The sequence below is a fragment of the Balaenoptera acutorostrata genome, chromosome 2 (assembly GCF_949987535.1).
Source record: "Balaenoptera acutorostrata chromosome 2, mBalAcu1.1, whole genome shotgun sequence".
Taxonomy (NCBI): Eukaryota; Metazoa; Chordata; class Mammalia; order Artiodactyla; family Balaenopteridae; genus Balaenoptera; species Balaenoptera acutorostrata.
Genome location: NC_080065.1, coordinates 7,891,136 through 7,913,763, shown reverse-complemented (window position 1 = coordinate 7,913,763; position 22,628 = coordinate 7,891,136).

Sequence of the window (22,628 nt, the reverse complement as noted above, 5' to 3'; positions counted from 1 at the left end):
TATTTTACAAAAGACCAGTGGTTATATTAGGAATGACACAAATTATCTTTCTCTCATAGATAAGTAGGCTAAAATACTATTTTGAGTGGATCCTAAAATGAAATTGATTCAGTGGTATTTGATCTTATCAAATATTGGTAGGATAATAATTTATAAAGCAACAGAAATTCTTGCAAACTCAGCATCTGGAGCAAGAATATTTTGCAATGCAAATTTTTGTACACCTTACACTTATGACTTGAATTTATTAAAAACAGATCTCTCCATGCTATTTGCACATGCAAATAGAAGGAAGGAGTGTTACTGTGATCTTGTGTTTGGAGCCCTCACCCTCACCATGCATTGCCTGTCTGCAAAGCAATCTGATTTGATTCTGTGAGACAAATATCACCAGGTAAGTTTAAGAACAAAGCTCCCTCTCTTATTCCTGAATCCCCTGCATCTTCTCTCAGTGCCTCCATTGGGTCTGATCTATAGCAGATGCTCAATAGGAAAATATGTCTCATGCACATTTAAGATGTAAATTCTGAGAACTTACAGCCATGCCTATTGTATTAGCTTTTAAGGTTGCCATAACAAATTCCTACAACTGAGGTGCCTAATCATCATAAATGTATTGTCTTGGGCTTCCCTGGTGGCGCAGTGGTTGAGAATCTGCCTGCCAATGCAGGGGACACGGGTTCGAGCCCTGGTCTGGGAAGATCCCACATGCCATGGAGCAACTGGGCCTGTGAGCCACAACTACTGAACCTGTGTGTCTGGCACCTGTGCTCCACAACAAGAGAGGCTGCGATAGTGAGAGGCCCGGGCATCACGATGAAGAGTGGCCCCCGCTTGCCACAACTAGAGAAAGCCCTTGCACAGAAATGAAGAACCAACACAGCCATAAATAAAAATAAATAAATAAATTTAAATAGCACTTGGCAAACAAAGAGAGGGAAGAAAAAAAAAATGTATTGTCTCAGTTCTGGAGGCTGGAAGTCCAAGATCAAGGTGTTGGCAGTGTTGGTTTCTTCTGAGGCTGTGAGAGAGGATCTGCTCCAGGCCTCTCGCCTGGCTCTTGGTGGTTTGTTGGCAATCCTTGGCTTTTCTCAGCTTGTAGAAGCTTCACTCTGATCTCTGTCTTCATCTCCAGCTTGCATTCTCCGTGGGTATGTCTCTGTGTCCACATTTTTCCTTCTTATAAAATCATCAGTCATATTGGACTAGGGGTCTACCCTACTCCAATATGACCTCATGTTAACTAATTACATCTGCAACAACTCTATTTCCAAATAAGGTCACATTCTGAAGCACTGAGGGTTAGGATTTCTACATATGAATTTTGGGGAGAAGGACACAATTCAGCTCATAATACCTATGAAGAACAATCACTACCCCAGACCAAACTGACCCATATCAATAAACATTTTTTAAGATGTTTTAACACCAACGTTCCCAAAGTTGGCTGCATCTTATATTTGCCTGGTAGGCTTTAAGAAGTCCTTATGCTCAGCTGGCCTCCTAAACCAATTAAATTATGATCAGGCAATGTGGGGTCAGGCACCAGTATTTCTTAAAACTTCTCAAATGTATAGTCAAGGTTGACGGCCAGTAGTTTAGAGTCAACACTGTCTATTGGAAGTCTTGCAAGCCTCATTCCTCAACAAGTAATCAAAGAGACCTCTGATCTCCCTAAAACAGCTCCCCAAAAGCCTGAGCCCTCACCCAGATTCTAATCAAATCTTATTTAGTATGCCATGCTTAACATGTAGCGTGGTCTGGAATCCTGGCTCAGAGCAGACTGGAAGCACCACATCAGTGGAAATTGGGAAGCTATTTGAGGGAGGTATGATGACAGGTAGGGAAGTGATAACTGACAACCTGACATGAGTTGGAGAGGCCAAGGGGCCCAACAGCAGACATGGCTCTGCATTAACATTTTCATTATAATGACTTTGAGCATCAGGGGAAGATTAAAACCAGTTCAACAGTTCTGCCTAAGACACAGGAAAATGCATATTACATTTTTGGAGAGAAATAGTAAAAGACATGAAAAGAAATATTAGTTTAGGAAAGCATGTACTTCAGTTGACTGAAGAATTGATTCACATGAAACTTTTCATTTCTTGATAATACTGGAGGAATGTGGTATTTTAATGGAATAAATCTGCTATTTTATTTACAAACTTGGGTAAAATTTATTTACACAGTTGGCAGAGGACACTAATTATCTTACCCCTGGTCTCAAGATGGTGAGATCTGACACATGTTCTGACCTCGGTGAGTGGATCTTCATTCTACTTCCAACTTTATGGTGTAAGATTGCAAAGGAGCATCCTCAGGTGGACTGCCTTTAGGACAGCTAAGCTGATGGCACTTGACTAAACATGGACAGTTACATGCCTTTTTTACAGCAGTTAAGGAGTGTGTTTGGCTCTTGCTGTGCATAGCTCCTCCACTCTGAAATTCTCAGGGTTTTCCTGGGAGGGTCTGACAGAGCTTGGGATCAGCTGATCTTGAGGTTGAGTTTGTCATTCTGGAAGCCCCTGCATAAGCTACCTGTGAAGCCAGGTTTGATTGGGACTCTCCTGGGTAATCAACTTGCAAGAGAGCTGCTGAGAGCATGCATGCACCCCAGGAGCAACCACATTGTGTATACATATATATGCGCACGTCAGATTAGATCAGAATGGTGTTTAGTAAAACATATCATCTGCTTTGAATTATTCCAACACATAAACCAAGTTTGCTCGGATTGCCTTTTCAAATTATTCAAAGAAATGCACCACGATGATGGAAGAGTAGTAAACATTGGTAACTAAATGAACTTGAAGAACTCATAAGAGAGACAGAGATAAAGGAAAAATTTTTCCTTTCTTATACATCTGAGGAGCACCAAACCTGTGATAAACACTGTAGGGCAAAGGAATGCAGTGAAAAAAGAACATTTTAGTTGTTTTGTCTTTTTTTCAGACACCTGGCCACATAGGAAGGGCTCATTTGTGTAACAACAGACAGCCCAGAATAACTGGTTAATGCAATTTAACAGGTATAAACAAGCAAACAAACAAACAAATAAACTCTACAAGTACAGTTTGGGAAGAGCTGTCTTAATGATCACATAGAAAAGAGGAAAAAGATCAAGGGACTTAGCCGACCATAAGCTCAACAAGAATCCAGAGGGAGGTATATCTCTTTAAAACTAACATGCAATCCTGAGCCAATTTCACCTAAGTCTGTCATCCAAATGAAGGAGAGAAATACCTGTGCTCTGCTCTGCGGTGCTTGTTCCCTATCTGGAGACTTCAGGACCTGAGATGTCAGACACTTTTTGCCAAGTGATTTATATAAAAAAATGACTGTTTATGGGAGCCTCATGCTATCAGCTCTTGAAAATGTGGTAGAAAGTTAAGTACAAGACTTTTTAGTAATTAAGAAGAATTTTGTGATAAAACAATCCTGTTATGGATCTCTTGGAGGAAAGACTCAGTCAAATATGCAGGTAATACTGCCACCACTGCGCATTTTGACTATCACCAGCTTATGTCCAGGAGGTATAGTCAAAGGCTTAAAGCAGTGATGCTAACAAGGAAAGTGGAAGGAGAGCAAAGGGGCATGAGGTAGGGATGGAAGGAGAGCCAGTGCAGGGCTGCTACTCAATGTCAAGGGCTTCTGATTGCTCCACATAGATCAGTACTGCATCTCCGGGATTCTCATCTAGAGGAAGGGGCAGTTCAGCTGATTATCTCACATGGTCTCCCAATGGGAAATTCAGATTATGCTTGGCCAGGGCTTCCATGTCTCTAGGGAAGTCCTGGTGCAGGCGGGGGGGTCAGAAGCTGTGCATGGGGGGGCGTCAGGACAGGCTGAAGAAAAGGGCCCTCAGACTGCCTCTGTGGGAGACTAGCTGGAAACCCCACAGCCTTGGTCATTGCAGTGCTGGTTGGAAGTAGCCAAGACCAGGAGATGCTAAGGGGAACCGAGGTGACGTGCTAAATGTCTGGTTCTCTGTACTTAGTATATGACACTGGGAGGATGTTCCTTTGCAGAAGATAAACCTCCTCAGGTTAGGACCTTGAGACTACAGTCTGAAACCGCATCAAGCACGCCCTTCCCACTAGGGGACAAGGTACCAGCTTCCTCTTTCTCGCATGTTTGTGCAGCCCCAGAAAGGCTTCCTCTGAAAATATTTAAAAGAAATCAAGTGATTTCTTCACATGAAAGCATGTGAAGGATTAGAAAGGCTGCCATACTGCCTTTCTGGGGGTGCAGGAAGTGCCTCAGAGAGGCATGGAAAGGCTGAAGCCGGTACGGTGACCCCACAGGAACTGGTGGCAGAGCTTCGTCACCGTTGCGAATGCTTCTCATTGTGATTATGGGTCATTTATCTCATGTATTGGCTTTCCCATCCTTTGAGTGGGTGGGAGTCATGTCTACACTTAATTACCATATGGAATTCCACTTTTGACCAATGGGTTTCATAGTTGTTTCCACCAAAAAACATTGTCCACTTCCCAGCCGTGAACTCTTTTGGCTTTAAACAGAACTTTAAAAAAAATCTCTCAAGTTGGGCTTTTATAAAAGTACAATCTTGGTTTGTTCAAATGATCATTTATTAAGAACAAAAAAACCCAAATATGGCCCAGATAACCCTGAGTAGCAAGTACATTTAATTTGAACACGTTGAAAACCAATTGTGCTCACTGGTCAGCCACCCAAAGATTTAGCAAAGGTCTGAGTGGAAGAAATGAACCCTTGAAAACTGACTTTACATATTTTCTAAAAATCTTGAGAAATGTGCAGAATAACTGGTGATTGTGAGTAACTTGGAAGTGGTATACCACCTATGCATTGTGTAATTTTCTTCATTAAATGGTCATAAAGCTAAAAAAATCTTATTGCCAGAGTACTATTTGTTTTTATTATTGTGATAAAAGTTGTTCTGTCTCTGTATGTATGGAAAATATAAATAAAACCATTTGCGATTCTGTTTTCAAACATGTGAATAATCATGGTAGTAAAATGAGTGAAGGGCTGGAGGAGATGCCCCCATGACGCATCCTCTTCCATTTCCGTGTGTGGCTATAAACAAAATCCCCATTGTTCTGAAGTTTACCCACCAACACCCAGGTGAAATTGACAAAAAGGTGCAGAAATAGGAGAGAGCAATGGGAGAGGCATTTAAAATTATCCAAGTATAAGTATTGGCCTTTCATTAAAAAGAAGAAGCAGACATATGGTCAAAGAAGGAAAGAAACACGTGTGCATGCCAGGTGTTCTCAGCTGACCGCCTACAGCCTGCCTGAGAAACTTTTGAGCACTTCCAATCTTTATTTCTGATTAAACCAGACACTGTGACCCATCTATGTGGAAGCACAATCACATGGACAAGAAGGGATGGTGAAAGTCTACTCCCTGTTTACATAACATCTCTATCTGCACTTCACTGTCCTGGGTGATGCCCTACCCATGTCCAGTCCAGTACAATCCCAGACTGCTGAAAGCACCAACCTGAGGAGCAAATACTCATGGGGGTCGTTGTGAGCGAAGTGGGCTGTCTGTGCCCATGGGAAGGATGTTGGGAGCAGTGGTCTCCCACTGTGCCCAGTGGCCCAGGGCTGTTTCTTCTGTCTGCACCAGGGTTCCCTCTGATTTGCTCAGATCCTGGTGCTAAGGAAGGACATCTGCAATGCATATGTTCACCACGGCAGCCTGGCTGGCCAGGGAGTGAGAGTGAGCTGGAGCAGGTCAAGTCTTCTCTGGAGGAGGGCTGCTGGAGCTTCTGGGGCAGGGCTGCCTCCCCAGCCCTAATTACAAGGACAGAGGAAATGGGCCTGGGACTTCCAGACCCGATTTCCTGGAGCTCCTCATGTGGGGATGACTCTGTGTCCCAAAAGACTTTGTAGGAACAGAGGGACAACATCCAGAATAGGGGCTGCTACCCTGGGACTCATAGTAGACCTCCAATCGCTGTGTGCATGCAGGGGACCCATAGATACCCCAGCGCAGCCCCATGGGCATCTTTGCTGCAAAGAAGAAAGCTGTTCTGGATACCTTCCTTGAACCAGGTAACCTCCCAACTGCAGAGCCATGAAAATGCTGGGACCTGTGCAGGCAGCACTGTGCTGCCTTTCCTTTGCTGACCCTGCTGTGGACATGGCTTTGTTTCGATTCTCCTGTGCCAGTAGGAAGTGCACAGCATGTTCTTAGCAATGAGATGTTAAGATCTGTCTGTTCCCTAGGGATGAGCACACCTCAGAGGGACGAAACTTGAGCTGGAAGGTTCTCTCCAGTAGAACACAGTCTCCCTGATGTGTGGCACTTCACTTCTTTATTTAAAATACTCTTCCAAATGGTTCTGTGACACCAGGAGGTTATATTATGACAGAGCTGTTTGGCTGTTGTGTTAGAATCAGCCATTCGGCTCCAGGAAGGTGATTTGTCAGTGCTTTTATTTTATTTTATCTTATTTTTTTTTTATTGAAGTATAGTTGATTTACAATGTTGTGTTACTTTGTCAGTGCTTTTAGCTGGTTGGTGCTCTAGCTCCTCAGTAGGAGAGGTATGCACTGTCGTTCTTCACACTTAATGAGACAGGATCTAGGGAGGTCAGCTCACTTCCCTGGGTGGGTCACCTGTTGCATCAGGGACCCAAGACCCTCCCGTCATGCCTTGTGCTACTGCCCTGAAAGATCTTTGTGGATGAATTTGAAAGGGAGTGGGAAATACTTAATTCAGCAGCACATCTGGATCAGATGCCAAACTAAGTGAAAAGCAGCAGGGAAATTCATCCTCAGATCTATCTTGCTTTATTCAGACTGAAAGCTGCTACCGCAACGCAAGGCTACCCAGGGCTGTGCTCAGGTTGTTTCCAAGAAGAAACAAAGACCTGGAGGTGAGGGCAAGAGGGATGAGATCGCAAGGCCAGAATCCAGGCTGTGAAAATGAAACACTGGAGCTCAAACAACCATGAGTTCCATCTCTGGCCACCCAGATGAGCCTGGCAAAGTGGAGACACCACGACACATCATGCTGGACAAGAGGGGACAAGGAGGGGGTGTGTGTGCACAGATGAGAGGATGAGGTCAAAGATGAAGGAGTAGAGAGAATAAGAAGCACATCAGGTAAATCAGGAAATGAAAGAAAAGAGTGTTTATTTTTATTTTATTCGAAATGCTGTGTAACCAGCAGCCTGGCTAGTTTGCAGTGTAATATTCTCACTTCTTCAGAAAACAAAAATGGTATGATTCTCAATTTTTTTCCTTTGCAGTTCAAATGGATACATGACACATGCAGAAAGATAAAGACGTGAAGACCTACAAAATTCATACAGAAATCTGGAACTCCAAATACCAAAATATACTAGCACACGTAGAACACAGGCAAGCACATTTCTCTGGAACTCTCCTAGCCCAAAGGAATCATTTTCTGCTGTTGTCTTTGAGGTCATTTCTGAGGTTGAGGGGTCAGTGTTACCCTGAGTGCTGGGGACCTGGAAGGCCAAGCTGCTCAACTGGTGGCCCTGGGACCCTACGCATCCCGCTGTAAGTGAGCGTGGAGAGGCTGAGCCCGGCACTCTCCCCTTGCTCACCACCCTCCTCCCGCTTTCTATTCTCCTGCTTCCCTTCTTTCTTCCTCCTTGTTTTCTTGCTCATCTAAGATCTCAGAGCCAGGGTGAAGCTCGGCACCTGCTGCTGTAATAAATGGCAGCCCTCTGCAGATGGACCAGCACCACGGCTCCAACTCGACAAGCTTGTCATCCCTTCCAGCGCATCAATAAACTTCCACCATGTTTATCTTGACATTTCAGTACTTGACGGCTGGGGTTTAATTTCCGGGTGTGCTGCAGCGTGAAGAAATACCGTATCTTTGCTTTGGATAATAGACTCAGATTTTTTAAAAAAAATTCATCCAACACAGTCTCTGTCAGACCCTTTGAATTCACACTGCCTGGGGAAGGTAAACATAATGTCCTCCTGTGCACCATCAAATCACGGTTCCCAGGGATCCTCGCCCAACCCCCGCCTCTGGCCTTTCCTGGGTGCATGTCCACCCATGTGGCACACTACATCCGCTGTCTCACCATCCAGATATTTTTTTCGGGGTCACATCATAACATTCTCTGTGGATAAACCATTTCAACTCTGACAGAATGGCCCATACGGTAAAACAATAACACACTATCTGTTTCCCAAAAACACCAACACTCATTATAAAGAAGAGCCACTGAATTTCTAATGAAGAACAGGAGAAAGGGAGGGTCCCTAAAAACAGATGTTACAAAAATAGCCTATGCCATTAAGGCAGCAAAACAATATGAAAATGGAAGGCACTTGAGACCAGTGTGTATTTCCATAATATATGGAAATGGCTTTTTTCTACGTTTAATGGCCATCAGGAACACCATTAAGAACGTGCCCCCTCTCCTTCTTCCTTTATATCCTCAAATTAGAAATCCCTACATCATTCTGTGTTTTTTTGTTTCATACTCATTTAATTTATTGACATGTGATCTGTTGTTTTCTTTGATAGATATCCCGGGATGTACAGCAAGCTCAGCAAAGACTGGACTGGAATAAACACTGATTGTTTTTGGCGTGTTGTGTTCGTAATAACCCTACTGCAGGCTGCCTTCATCCAGGGGTCTTTCCCACAGTTCTCCTTCTCCCCCTGGTGGGGGCAGCTGGCAGAATCAGCAAGTCCAGGGTCTTTTTCAGCTGACTCTTCAGCACCCCAACCTGACATAGTGGCCCTGACATTCACCATGAGCCCAGTTTTAATTCTTTCCTCAAGTGATTGTTTTGAAAGGAAGACAAATATTGTGGCTGCAAAGAATGCATCACTCTGGGCCTCACTTTCGATGTGAATAAAATGTGTGAAGGGTGAGTGGAGGCTCCTCCTGAGGTCTGCCTGGGAGACACGTGCAGGGCTGGTTTGGTATTCTGGTAGAGGCTACAAAACCCCCAGCATGCCGTGCCTCCTATGAGAGCATGTTGCGGTCAGTGGTTCCCAAGTCTGCTGTTCAGCATGCCCTGTGCACCCACTCATGCATTTATTCACTGAATATATTCTGTCTACTGAGGCATCAGGGAAGCCAAGTTTAATGGGACACACTCTCTGCTATAAGGAGCCCATATCATTACAATTCCAGATGACTAATTATATAAAAGAGCACAGAAGTAATCACTCTGCTGGGGGCACCCAGGGAGAGCTCCTCGGAAGACAGGATGGTTGATTTAGACATTACACGGTAAGGAGGGGTTGGACAGGGAGAGAAGAGGGAGAAAAGGTTTCCAAAGAGAGAACCAGCTGCCCTTGAAGAATGAAGGCTCCAGGAGCACTGGGGTCACTAGGGCCCAGACTGGCAGGACCCTGAGCTGAAGCAGAAGGAGGTGGTCCACAGGACACACAGAGGTTGCATCATGACCTTCATTTTTACCCAAATTTTACCCTCAGACAATGGGAGGCCCTATGGACTTTTAAAGTCAAGCAGTGGCATGAGCAGATATTTGCTTACAGATCCTAACTAGGGACCACGTGGAAAAGAGAATGGAAGAAACAGGTCAGAATATTGGCACAGCAGTGAGGGCCTGAGTGAGAGCCTGATGCTGGGATTGGAGAAGTGCTGCCTTTGGTGGCTCCGTCAGATGGAATTGATAGAACTTGGAGAGGAAAAGAACCATTGAGGACGATGATGAGATCCATGGCTTAGTGACTGGGAACAGAGTGGTGACATTAATTAGGACAAGAAATATAAGGGTAGGAACAAGAGATAAAAGTGTTCTCTATTTCTCACGCAGAGCAGGGGAGAAAGGCCTCAGGTGGAACAAATAGGGGATCTCTTGCTTTCACCAATCATCTAGAAGTCCCTGTAGAATTACAACCATTGAGAAATAGAAGATATCCACTAGTGGGGAAGGGAAACACACAGAAACTTCAAAGTAACCAAGATAAACAGGGATGCTGTAGCAAGTTGACCAAAACAGCAAACATATGGAAAAGGAAAAAGGAAACACACACACAAAGCTAATAAACTTAAGTAAGATGGAGGGAATAAAGTCAAGTAAGTCCCTTAGAATATGCATGTGTACAATTCTGTCTTTTTTGGTAAACTTTTTATTTGATACATTTTCAATTTTACAGAAAAGATGTAAGTATATTATAAAGAACTTTCTATATAACCTCCATCAGACCCATCAATCATTATTATTTTGTCACATTTATTTTATCATCTTCTATTTTATCATCTTTTAATATTATTTTATAATATTTTTCTGAACTATTTGAGGGTATATTATACACAGGGTGACTGTTTACCCTTAAATAGTTCAATGTGAATTCCCTAAGAAGAGGGATATTCTCTAACATAACCACAGTAAAATTGTCAAAATCAGGAAATTCATGCCTCATTAACTAATCTGTATTCCACATTCATATTTCACCAATTGTCTCTATAATATAATTTATAGCTATTTTTTTCTGTTCGGGATCTAATTTGGGATTGCACATTTCATTCAGCTGTCATATATAATCAATCTCCCCCAATGTGGAAGAACTCCTCAACCTATCTTTGACTGTCAAGACATTGACATTTTTAAGGAATTGAGGCCAGTTATTTTGTAGAGTCATCTTCAGTTTGGGCTTGCTTAACATTTTCCCATCAGTAAATTTAGCTTGTAATGTATTTTGTAGCAACGTTACAGAAGTGATGTTGTATCCTTCTCTGCACATCATATCAAAAGCCACAGGATGTCCTTTGTCTCTCCGTTTGTAAAAGTGTCTTTGATAATTTCATTAAAGTGGTGCCAACCAGGTTGTTCCATCATAAAGTTATTATTTTTCCACTTGTAATTAGTCATTTGTGGAGAGATGCTTTGAGACCATGAATGTATCCTGTTCTTTTTCAGTCTCTTACCCACTGATATTAGCAACCAATGATGTGGGGAGAGAGAACAAGAAACAAGAAGGCTACAGAGCAATATTAATATCAGATAGGGCAGGATTTAATATTGAAAACTCTAAACAATATAGAGAGATATTATACCAAGAGCAAAAGTCCCAATTTGTGAATAAAGCACATCAGTAATAAACCTTAATACTCCAAACAATTTGACATAGAGAAAAACTAGAAGTATAAACATAATAACGTGATGAAAGACTTTTATAAACATCACTCAATCAGATATTTCCCCAAAGAAAATAATAAGAACATAGATTAATTTTAAAAGTTAATTAAAATTTATAAATGTGTAAGTAAGTAATAAGTGTACAGAGAAAGGTACATTCTTTAGAGAGTGTTTTGTATGTTTATATGTGGATTATTTACAAAAATTGGTATATACTTAGCTACAAAAGCCATAGCTCATCTTTAAAAGTAGAGGAATTTTTTAGTTCATTTCCTCTGATTATGATCTAATAAGTCAGAAATAAGTGATAAAAGATAAGGAAAAAAGACCTTGACTCTTCACATATTGAGAAACCCTCTGTTAGATAACTCATGAATTAAAGAAAAAAATTAAAACTGAAATTTAAATTATTTAGAAAGCAATAAAAAGAGAATTTTATACCAAAACCTGTGATGCAAAATAAATGCTATGTATGATGATTGCTACCGTTATTCAAGAAGAAAAGCTATGTATAAAAAATACTTGTGTTCACCTCAATAAACTGGGAAAAAAGCCAAAGAACACAAAGAATCGAAGAGAAATAAATAAAAGGATGTTAAAAAATGCAATATGAAACAATGAAAACAATAACTGAAATGAAATAATAAACCCAAATCTGGTTTTTTAAAAAATCAATATGATAGATAAACTTTTCACAAGCTTCAGTAAACACATTACTGGAATCTTAAACATAAGCCCATCAGGAAAATATATCCACCACACAAAATGCATGAGCAAGAAGGTTGGGCAGCTAAATATATGTCATCTTGAAGTATCTCTCTACTCTCAAAATACCTAAGAAACTACCCCACACTTTTTAGATGACCTGACTGCAAAAAGGATGTAATCACACTGCAGGCTAGTTAGACCACTCTTTCAAAGGCAGTGTTGGGGAATCTTTATATTGTGGAACAAATAAGCTTCCTCTCCCTGCTTTTAGTTTTAAAAGATTTATCCCCAACCTCTGTCCTCCCCATACTTCCTCTGCATACCTCAGGCATTCACACATGCCCTCCTTCCCCTTCTTGGCCAACATTTCACAGCCACGCCAGGAGGTGGGGACCAAGATGGGACACATTTCTGTTTCAGTGAATCCACTCCAATGTTCTGAGCCTTGGTTTTAGGGCTGCTTGAAAGAATTCAGTTGTGATATTTCCATGATATTATCATATAAGGAAGTTCTTACTTATACCTCATGGATGGATATCATGTTTTCACTTAACACAGACAATTGTTTTTGTTATGTTCTCAGACTTTAAATATGGTACATGCAAATTGTAAAAATGAACAAAACACAACCTTCTCATTTCTGCATATAAAACATAGAAATCTCACCAGGCTGGATCTTGTAGACATCATCGGGAAACACACCAGCACAAAGATGTAAATGGCAGAGGGCAGTTGTGAGAACAGCTCTGTGATGTGCCCTGGGGATCTGGCTTTGAGTCTTCCTGAGTCGTAGTTTCAGGAACTCAAGAGGTAAATAAAGAGTGCTGTGGTTAAAGCATGGACTTGTGAACAAGAGTGTTTGGGTTTGAATCCTGGCTTTGTTACTCATTAGTTGTATAACTTTAGTCAAATTAATTTTTGTTTCTGTGCTTCAGTTTCCCATCTGTAAAAAAAGTAATAATAATGTTTTTCTTATATGGTTTCCTTATATGGGGATTAAGTGGGATATGATGTAAAGTGCTCAGAACATTGATTGACACACAGGAAGTGCTATGTTTAGCTGTAATTATTTCGAGTTAGATCAATACTTTGGGGGAGAAGCATTTTAATTTATTGGACATTTTTATTTCTTTTTTGTAATGAAAAAATAAGATATGGAAAACACTGAGTCTTAATAAATCAGGATTTTGCTTGTAAAGATTATTATGAAATGTGGGTTTTGGGAACTAAGTTTCCAGTAATAATGGTGAGAAGATGTTGGGAAATTCCCCCCACAGAATAAAAGAACAAAACTGGTCAAAGTATTAAAAACAACTATTTCAGGACACTGAGAAATGACCAAATTAGGTAACAACATGAGGAATATTTTCTCATGAAAAAGTGTTACTGCATTAGATTAGAAAGGTGATGTGTAGCCTTCTTGCCTGTGGACATCTCCATTCAAATCTGGCAGCAAAAAACACAAACCTCTACTTACTGGGGGTGACAAACTTCATTTGAGGTGAAGGCAGAGCAGCTACAAAGTTAGGTGGAGATTTTTGAAGCAAGAAATCAATAGACAAGTGAACAAACTCACCACATACCCACAGATGACTGCTAAATTGTGCATGCAGGTAGGAGACCTCAAGGGGACTGACTAAAAGCAAAAGGCTGGAGAGACTCATAAGTTTGTGCTGCTTTGAATGTGTTCCTCACCCACATAGATCTGGAAGCCAATCACAAAATTCCTACTAGCTTGAGTGAAGAGTGTAACATCTGCCCAAATTATTATCTGACCCTTAGACTACACAAGTATAAGGGAGACCCATATGGTTCCAGCTTGAAATTATATGAGCAGAAACAACAGTGATTTCATGAGGATAGGTTTCACAGTTTATGTCTAGGTAAATCAATTGCCTGTTAAAACAAAATGGCAAAAACTCTCAGAAAGACAAAATAGAATCAAGAATTCTACAAAAGTATCCCTACAATGTCTAGTTTTCAAGCTAGAATTACTAGACTTCCAAAGAAATAGGAAAGTGCACTACATAATAAGGAAAAAATTGTCAATAAAAAACACTCCAGACATATTCAGACATTGCGGTTAGCAGACAGAAATTTAAAAGGAGTTATTAAATGTATTTTCTAATATTTAGAAAATGTACAAAGAATTAAGGAAAATGTGAAAATAATATATGAACAAATATGTAATCTCAACACACAGTGGAAACAATTAAAAGTAAGTGGATACCAAATGTAAAATAGATAGCTAGTGAGAAGCAGCCACATAGCACATGGAGATCAGCTCAGTGCTTTGTGACCACCTAGAGGGGTGGGATAGGGAGGGTGGGAGGGAGGGAGATGCAAGAGGTAGGAGATATGGGGATATATGTTTTATGTATAGCTGATTCACTTTGTTATACAGCAGAAACTAACACACCATTGTAAAGCAATTATACTCCAATAAAGATGTTTAAAAAAAAAGTAAGTGGAGATTTTAGACTGAAAAGTGAAATAACTGAAACAGAAAATTGGGTCAAATAGCAGGTTTAAGATGACAGAAGAAAGAAACCATGAACTAGAAGATGGAGCAATGAAAATTACCCAATACATAAAGAGAGAAAACATGTAAAAGATAATGTATTTTCAGAGATCTCTGGCACAATAGCAAAAATTTCAACATATTTGTAATTGGAGTCCCAGGAGAAGAGGAGAGAGAGAAAGAGGCAGAAAAAATATTTTTAAAACTAACAGATGGAACGCCTCGAATTTGGTGAAAATCTAACTTACAGATCTAAGGATGTTAGTGAACCTAAAATAAAATAAATACAAAGAAAATAAAACCTAGAAACAAGACAGGTAAAATGCTGAAAGACAAAGAGAAAGACAAATCTTAAAAGCATCAAGTGAACATCGACCCATCACACACAGTGGGACAATACAAGTAATGTGACTTCTCATTAGATGTGGTAGAGGTAAGAATACATTGAGATGGCATAATTCAAGGTGCTGAAAGAAGGAAAACGTAACTCATCAAGCAACAATTCAATACCCAGCAAAATGATTCTTCCAAAAAAAAAAAAAAAGGTGTAAACAAAAGACACTGTCAGGAAAATAATAACAGAGAAAATTTGTTGCTAGCAAGACTTCCCCAGAAGTAATGCTAAGAGAAGACTTTTAAGCTGAAGGAAATGTCACAGAGGGTAACTTTGATCTGAAAGCTAGAACAAAATATACCAGAAAGAGTAAATATGTAAGTAAATATTTTAAAAAGTTTTTAATTTTTTCTCTTAATTTCTTTAAAATACATATGTTTGTTTGAAGTAAAATTGTCACACTGTAGAGTAGGCCCTCTGTATCTGTGAGTTTGTTATCTGTGAGTTCTGCCATAAATCGAAAAACATTCCAGAAAATTCCAAAAAGCAAAACTTGAATTTTCCCTGCACCTGGCAACAATTTACATAGTATTTACATTGTATTTGCACCTATCTACATAACATTTACATAGTATTGGGTATTATAAGTAATCTAGAGATGATTTAAAGTATATGGGAGGATGTGCATAGGTTATATGCAAATACTATGCCATTTTATATAAAGGACTTGAATATGCTTGAATTTTGTTATCCGTGGTGGGGTCCTGAAATTAATCCTTCAAGGATACCAAGGGACAACTGTACTTTTGGAATTATAATGTAAAGGCATGAAATATGTACAACAGGAAGGAAAGGGTGTAATGGAGATAGAAGGTTGCTAAGTTTCTATATATTACCAGAAGTAAGTTAATATTAACTTGGAGTAGATTTTGCAAAGTTAAAGACTGATATTATAATACCTAGGACAACCACTGAAAAACATATACAGGAATATAGCTAAAAAGTAAAAAGAGAAAATATGCACTAAAATATTTGTTTAAAATGAAAGAAATTAGTAATAGGGACAGAGGATTGAAAAGAGATAAGAAACAACATAATGGTAGATATCAATTCAACCATATCAATAATCACATTAGATGTGAATGTAATAAGTAATTGAATCAAAGTTATAACTTTTCAAACTTCATGAGAAGGTAAGATACAATTATATGCTGCCTGAAATAGAAGCACTTTAAACTCAAGGACATAGCTGGGATGAAAGGAAAGGATGTAAAAATATATCCTGCAAACACTAAGCATACAGGAAATAGAATGGCTATTTAAATATCCGACAAAACATACCTTAAGGTAAACTAGAGAAAAAAATTAGCATTTCATAATGATAAAAGAGAAACTAGAGAAGGAACATATAAAAATTATAATTTTTTTATGTAGTAAAAAAATTACTTTTTTCATCTTTTTTTCTAATTTTATTTATTTTTATTTATTTGTGGCTGCATTGGGTCTTTGTTGCTGCGCACAGGCTTTCTCTAGTTGCGGCAAGCAGAGGCTACTCTTCGTTGTGGTGCACAGGCTTCTCATTGTGGTGGCTTCTCTTGTAGAGCATGGGCTCTAGACGTGTGGGCTTCAGTAGTTGTGGCACATGGGCTCAGTAGTTATGGCTCGTGGGCTCTAGAGCGCAAGCTCAGTAGTTGTGGTGCACAGGTTTAGTTGCTTCATAACATGTGGGATCTTCCCGGACCAGAGCTCAAACCCATGTCCCCTGCACTGGCAGGCGGATTCTTAACCACTGCGCCACCAGGGAAGTCCCAAAAATTATAAATGTTTATGCACATAAAAACAGACCTTCATAATATATGAAGCAAGAACTGGCAAAATTGAAAGAAAACTAGAAATATCAACCATTATATATGGAGATTGTAGTATATCTCTCTCAGTAAGTCATGGAACAAACCCCTAAGCATAGTAGAGCAGCACGTTCCATCAACTTGGCTTAAGGAAATCTACAAAACAGATGTGTACCCAAACAGCTGTGTCTACATACTTTTCAAATTCAAATGGAACTTTCCCTAGGATAGACCTTAATCTGGGCCACACACCAAGACTCAGTGAATTGATCTATATGTTAGATCAGTTGATCATACTGTTATGCCAATACTTTACTCTTTCATCACTATAATTTCATAGCCAACTTTGAAATCAGGTAAGTCCACTGCCTTTGTTCTTTTATTTTCAAATTATTTTGTTACCCTAGGTATTTTGCATTTCCATGTACATTTTAAATCAGTTTGCCAATTTCTGTAAAATGCCTGATGGGGTTTTGATAGAGATTATCTTGTAGATACACATCAACTTGGAGAAAATTCCCATACTGACAATATTGAGTCTTCTAATCAAAGAACTTAATACATCTCTATTTATTCATTTCTGTTACCAGTTTTGTGGATTTTAGTGAAGAGGTTTTGCACATATTTCTTATATGTATTTTTAGTTATTTTTATGTTATGGTAAATATATATATATATTTTTTAATTCCAATTTTGAATTTTTTGGCTACTACTGCAGAGAAATAGAATTGTTTTTATATATAGACCTTGTGTCCTACAATCTTGTTAAACTCTCATTTGTTTTAGTAGCTTTTTTTTTGTTGTTCCTTAGGACTTTTTACATACAAAATTATGTTATCTGCAAATAGAGATTTTCTTATTCCTTCCCAACTGTATGTCTTTTTTTTTTTTCTTGTGTTATTGCATGAGCTAGTACATCCTATACAATGTTAAATGGAAGTGGTGAAAGCAGACATCTCTGCTTTATTTGTGAGCACTAGTCTTTTTCCATTAAATATGTGGTTAGCTATTGGTTTTTCATAGATGCCCTCTATCTGGTGGAGGAAATTTCTTTCCATTCCTAATTTCCTGAAAAAAAATTTTTTTTAATCATGAATGTATACTGTACTGAATTCAGTGAAATGCTTTTTCTGCAAATAGTCCTGAGGGAATTTGAGGGATAATATGATTGTTCTAAAACTTGACTGATGTGGTAATTGCATAATTGTATACTTTTATCATAACTATCAAACTATGTTTAAATTGGGTGAATTTTATTTTATATAAAATACATCTTATTAAGCTGTGTAAAATTATTTGTGGTGAGGGACAGATCATCATTATTAAGCTATAATGGTGACAGCAATGCTAATAGCCACAGTTACTTAGTAAGGACATGAAGGAGGTATTAACTTACATTTTATAGTCACCACTATGGGAGAGAGCAGATTCTGGCTGAGGACAAATACATCCTGGCTCGTGGGGTACCTTGTGGAGCATGTTTTGAGTAATATCTCCCAAGATGGAGGGAAAATGTCTATTGCCCTTATATTCTGTTTCAGGCATATATATACATATATGTGTGTGTATATATATGTATATATATATAAAATACATGTACATATGAATATATATATGTCACTTCATGAAAAGTAATTTTAGTAACTGCTTATTTATTCCTTATTAGACTATAAGCTGTATGAGTTGGGGGAACACATTTGTATATTCACAAATGCTGTTTTCAGTACTTATCCCAGTGTCCTGGGAATCTTAGTGGGTAACAAATATCTGTTCAACAAATAAAAGAATTATTTTAAAACTCTCATGATTTTGCCAAGAAGAACAAAAAAATTGCATGGTTTAATATCTGCTCCCAAGACAGTGAGCCCATACACGACAGCAACTATAGTAACTACAGTATGTTTCGGTGTGCTATCCTGAATTTCCGGCAAAGTCCACATCCTGAAGCCTCTCCCTCCATGTTCTCTTTCATGGGGCTGATGTCATTCCACTGACAAAGTTTAAACCATCCACACTGTGTTGTCGTTGGTAAAGTTGAGTGCAGCCACACCGAATCATAGCTTCACCACTGTGTGATTCAGAATGAATGACTTAACCACTGGAAGTCTTAGTTTTTTACTCATAAAATGGGAATATCAGTAACTTGCAAGAAAAAGCCGTGCATATCGCAGGGCTCCTGGCACAGCGCTTGGTGCGGGGTTCTTGCTCGTGCCTGTGTTTGTGTGCATGTGTGTGTGTGTGTGTGTGTGTGTGTGTATGTGCATGTACATGAACCATTATGGTAGCTACACGCTCCTTAATCACTTAAAAACACAAGCTTCCTGAGCTGCAGACCTTTCATTCTAACAGGATTCAATGCTTTAAAAGAATAGGTGGAGTTGCATGTACTTGACAAACACACATTAGAGTAAGAAACGGAGCAACCAATTCATTGTGTCATTTAGACCAACTCTCTGAAGGATTAGAACAACCAAAATGTCCACTTTCACTTTTTATCTACATAACCATTCATGAGCATTGAGAAAATGTTTGAATATGCCTATTATTTTAAGCATGAACTAAATATTTCCTTATTTGTCTTGCCACGTGTCTGATGAGCTGCTTGTACTGTGGAGCTTGTGGGCGGGTCCCCTGCTCAGCTAGGCTTTGGGGGCTAAGCAACATCACCCCCCTCACATCACAGGCTGCCCTGGCTTCCTCCTCCTTGACTCATTATTTTATCTCTTTGCGACTTGAACCTCACAAGAAAACTCTCCCTTTGATTGAATGATTTAGAGTATTTCTTCAGGGGATTAAAAAAAAAAATCAAGGAGGAATATTTTTCCAGGTTTGTCATATTTCAGACAAGTGAGAGTCTGTCTTTAACAATTAATCCAGGTCTTTTCCTGCATGTCTGTCCTGGGAAGGAACGACTTCTATTTGTCTTGTTTTTCCGGGACAGATTACTTCCAAGCCTGGGGCACAGCAATCACCCCCACCATCTGCACGTTGCTGAGGGCAGTAAGTTCACACACCTTCTGCCTTTCATAATCGAAAACAGTTTTGTGTATTTCTCTCAAATCTAATAGAGATTAGTTTTGAGTGATGAGATTAGGAAGAGTGATTTTTATCTTCTCCTTCTTCCCAAATTTCTGTAATGAACATATTTAACTTCTATGAACAGAAAGATGAACACTTTCATTTTTCCAAAAGACAACTATTATGAAGTATGGACCTTGATCACTGACACTTAAATTGAAGAATCAGAATGTGTTGAAATTGTACCTTCACACAGAGTTGGACAGAGTAAGTAAAGACACATTAGGGCTAATTTTAATTTCTAAGCACCTCAAAAAATAAGTAAAGTTCACAAAACAGTAGTTTTATAGCATTTCAGAAAATTAGTAAACTCAGGGGCAAGGAAGGTACATAGTTGTTTTTACAAATAAATAGCAGAATGTTAAGCTTATATTGCTTTTATTTGCAGATGAATTTGAGTTTGAATATAATATGCAAATTGAAAATACAGGTAGCCCAGAGAGATTATAGCCTTACCTTTTCATCACATAATAAATAACTCTTAAATCCTTCCTAATGAATTTACTCCTTGTATTTGTATTAAATTTAAATATATTGGCATAGAAGTTTAATTTTATAATTTAGTTTGTGCTACACAACAGTGTAGGGAATGAGAAAGGGGATGGGGTTTGGGGGAAGAGAAGGAATAGGGGCTGGGAAGATAAGGAGGGAGTTTGTCGTCTGATCCAGGGGATGCCATCTTCATTTGCTTTCAGGACCAGTTTTGAAAAGCAGCAACATGTGATTTGGGTGGGTGATAGAAATCAGGGACTCTTACAGATGGAGGGTCTGAGAAGTTTGTTGAATCACCATAGCCACGACGTCTTGTCTCCAGCCAATGCCGTTTACACCTTGTAGCTGTCACGCTGGTAAAGCCCAGGCTGAGGCAAGTGGGAGAAGGTAGATGTGCAATCGCAGGCCTTCTGAGTGAGGGGACGTAGCTGTGGGTGGATCGTAGGGAACAGCCTCCGTGTCGTCTCTGAACTGGCCAGGAGCATGTCCTTCGGAGCCAGGATGCTGCGTTCTCCAAGCCCTGGATAGAGCCATGGTGAGCTGATGCGCATCCTTTCTTCCCATTTCCTGCCAGAGAGCAGGCTCTGCTACTCTAAAACTGTCTGGGACAGTGTGTCTTAGAGCACCCCTTCCAGCATCTATGTATGTTGTCAAACTTGGAAGAGTAAGCCAGCTCCAATGGTAGGCTTCTCAGCTCATTTCAGACTGTTTCTTTTCTGCATCAGTCTCTGCATGTTGCTTTAGTCCCTAAGCCTGAATTTCAGCTGCTATGATGGTGTGAAACATAAAAAAACTGGAGTGAGAATGGAGGGGAGTGATTATGATAGTATAAAAGCCACGTCCGTGATTATAAATGGAAAAAAGAGCAATTGTCAACCCCAGTTGACACTTGATGAGACACCAGGGAGGGGTTTCTGTTTGAAGAAAACCACTATCTGTTGCGTTAGAAGCCGACCTTGGGCTGTGGAGGCGCGGTGATTCTTACAAATCTCCAGCCTCCACAGTCTACTCCTGGGAAACAGAACCTCCTAGGAGGACGGGAGGAGAGGTGAGAGGTAGAGGGGTGAGTGGGACCATTCTTAGTAAATTTTGTTTTCCAGGGAGTGGACTTCGGAGGGATGGGGCACTTGAGGGGACCAGGGAAGCTGGAGGTTTCCAATATTAGTATTTATGGTTGTTTTTTATTTCCAAGAATGTGTAGTTGGCTTCATCAATAAGCTAGGTTGCTTTTTGTTCTTTCGGAATAACCATCTGGGAATTATTAGTTCCAAATTTAATTTGCACAGGTAGAATTGTAATGGAAGTGATTTGTCTGGTTTGCTCATTTTCTCAATTGTAAATGCTTCTTGCAAGGAAGCCATCCATCTTTTTCAGCAAAGCCTTTGTAAGCCCTCCCTTAGTAGAAGGGCACCTGCAGGGCAGGTGGAGATGGGGGTGGGTCAAGGCTGCCCTTGTTGTCCTTCAACATGGAACAGGGGTGCTGTTACTCCTCCCTCCACACAGCAGCCCAGGGAGGAGAGGGGAGGGGACGAGACTGCTTGTGCAGGGCATTGTCCTGTCATCCTGTTTCCTTGGGAGTTGCCATCTCTCTGTCCTTCCCACCCTCTGGACCTTGGGAATTCTGGTGGGGAAATGTGTTAGGCCCAGGATCTGAGACACTACTTCGCATGAGAGTCTTGGGAGTCTCAGGGAATGAACTGCACTGCCCAGAAGACCAGATGACCATTGGAATAGAGTCTTGGGTCCCTTATCTCGTCTATCCCTTGTGGGCTCAGCGAGGATGGGATGCTCCTGGGGTGGTTTGGAAATTCCTTAATTGGTAAACAGGGCTGGGAAAGTGCTTGGGATCCTTGAAAAAGAAGGTGTTGGCTAAGCACTAGAAGGAGACATAATTTTATTCCAGAGAACTAGGGTTTGTAATTGATAAGGGATAGTCTGAAGGCAGAGTGACAGACTGAGTGTGTTTTTGTAGTCTCTCCCCTCAGTGCTCAAAAAGGACAAATCTGCCTTTGAAAACAATAGGAACCACTTAAGCTATTGAAGCTGTTAAGCGAGAACAAGAAGAAGCTTTGGGACAACCATGAAACAAACTCGGAGCCAGGTCCCCAAATCAGAGTGTGTGAGTGAGGGCAGGTCCTTGGGCCACGTCCATGTGGTCTCCCAGGCCTCCCCTGCTGAACCACCATAGTGGCTTCTAGGAGAATCCCTCCCTGTGGGGAAACACACTTTCCTGTAAGAAAAGCTGCCCCTAAGGGATGGGGTGGGAGGGAAGAGCAAGGGCAGCAGAAGAGAGAACTTCTCAACATTTGTCCAAATGTTGTGGTGAGGATGGAGCGGGAGGTGGACCCAGTGAAACTGCTGGAGACTTTTTATCCACCTGCCGACTTGGCAAGTCCACCTGAAAGTTCAAAACAAATCAAATGGAATGTGCCCGGACAGCCCTTCCTCCCCTATCAGCCTGCTCCTATCGTGGCTTCACTAACTATGTCTTAGTCGGCTGGGGTTGCTATATCATAATACCATATATGCGGCATCTGAAA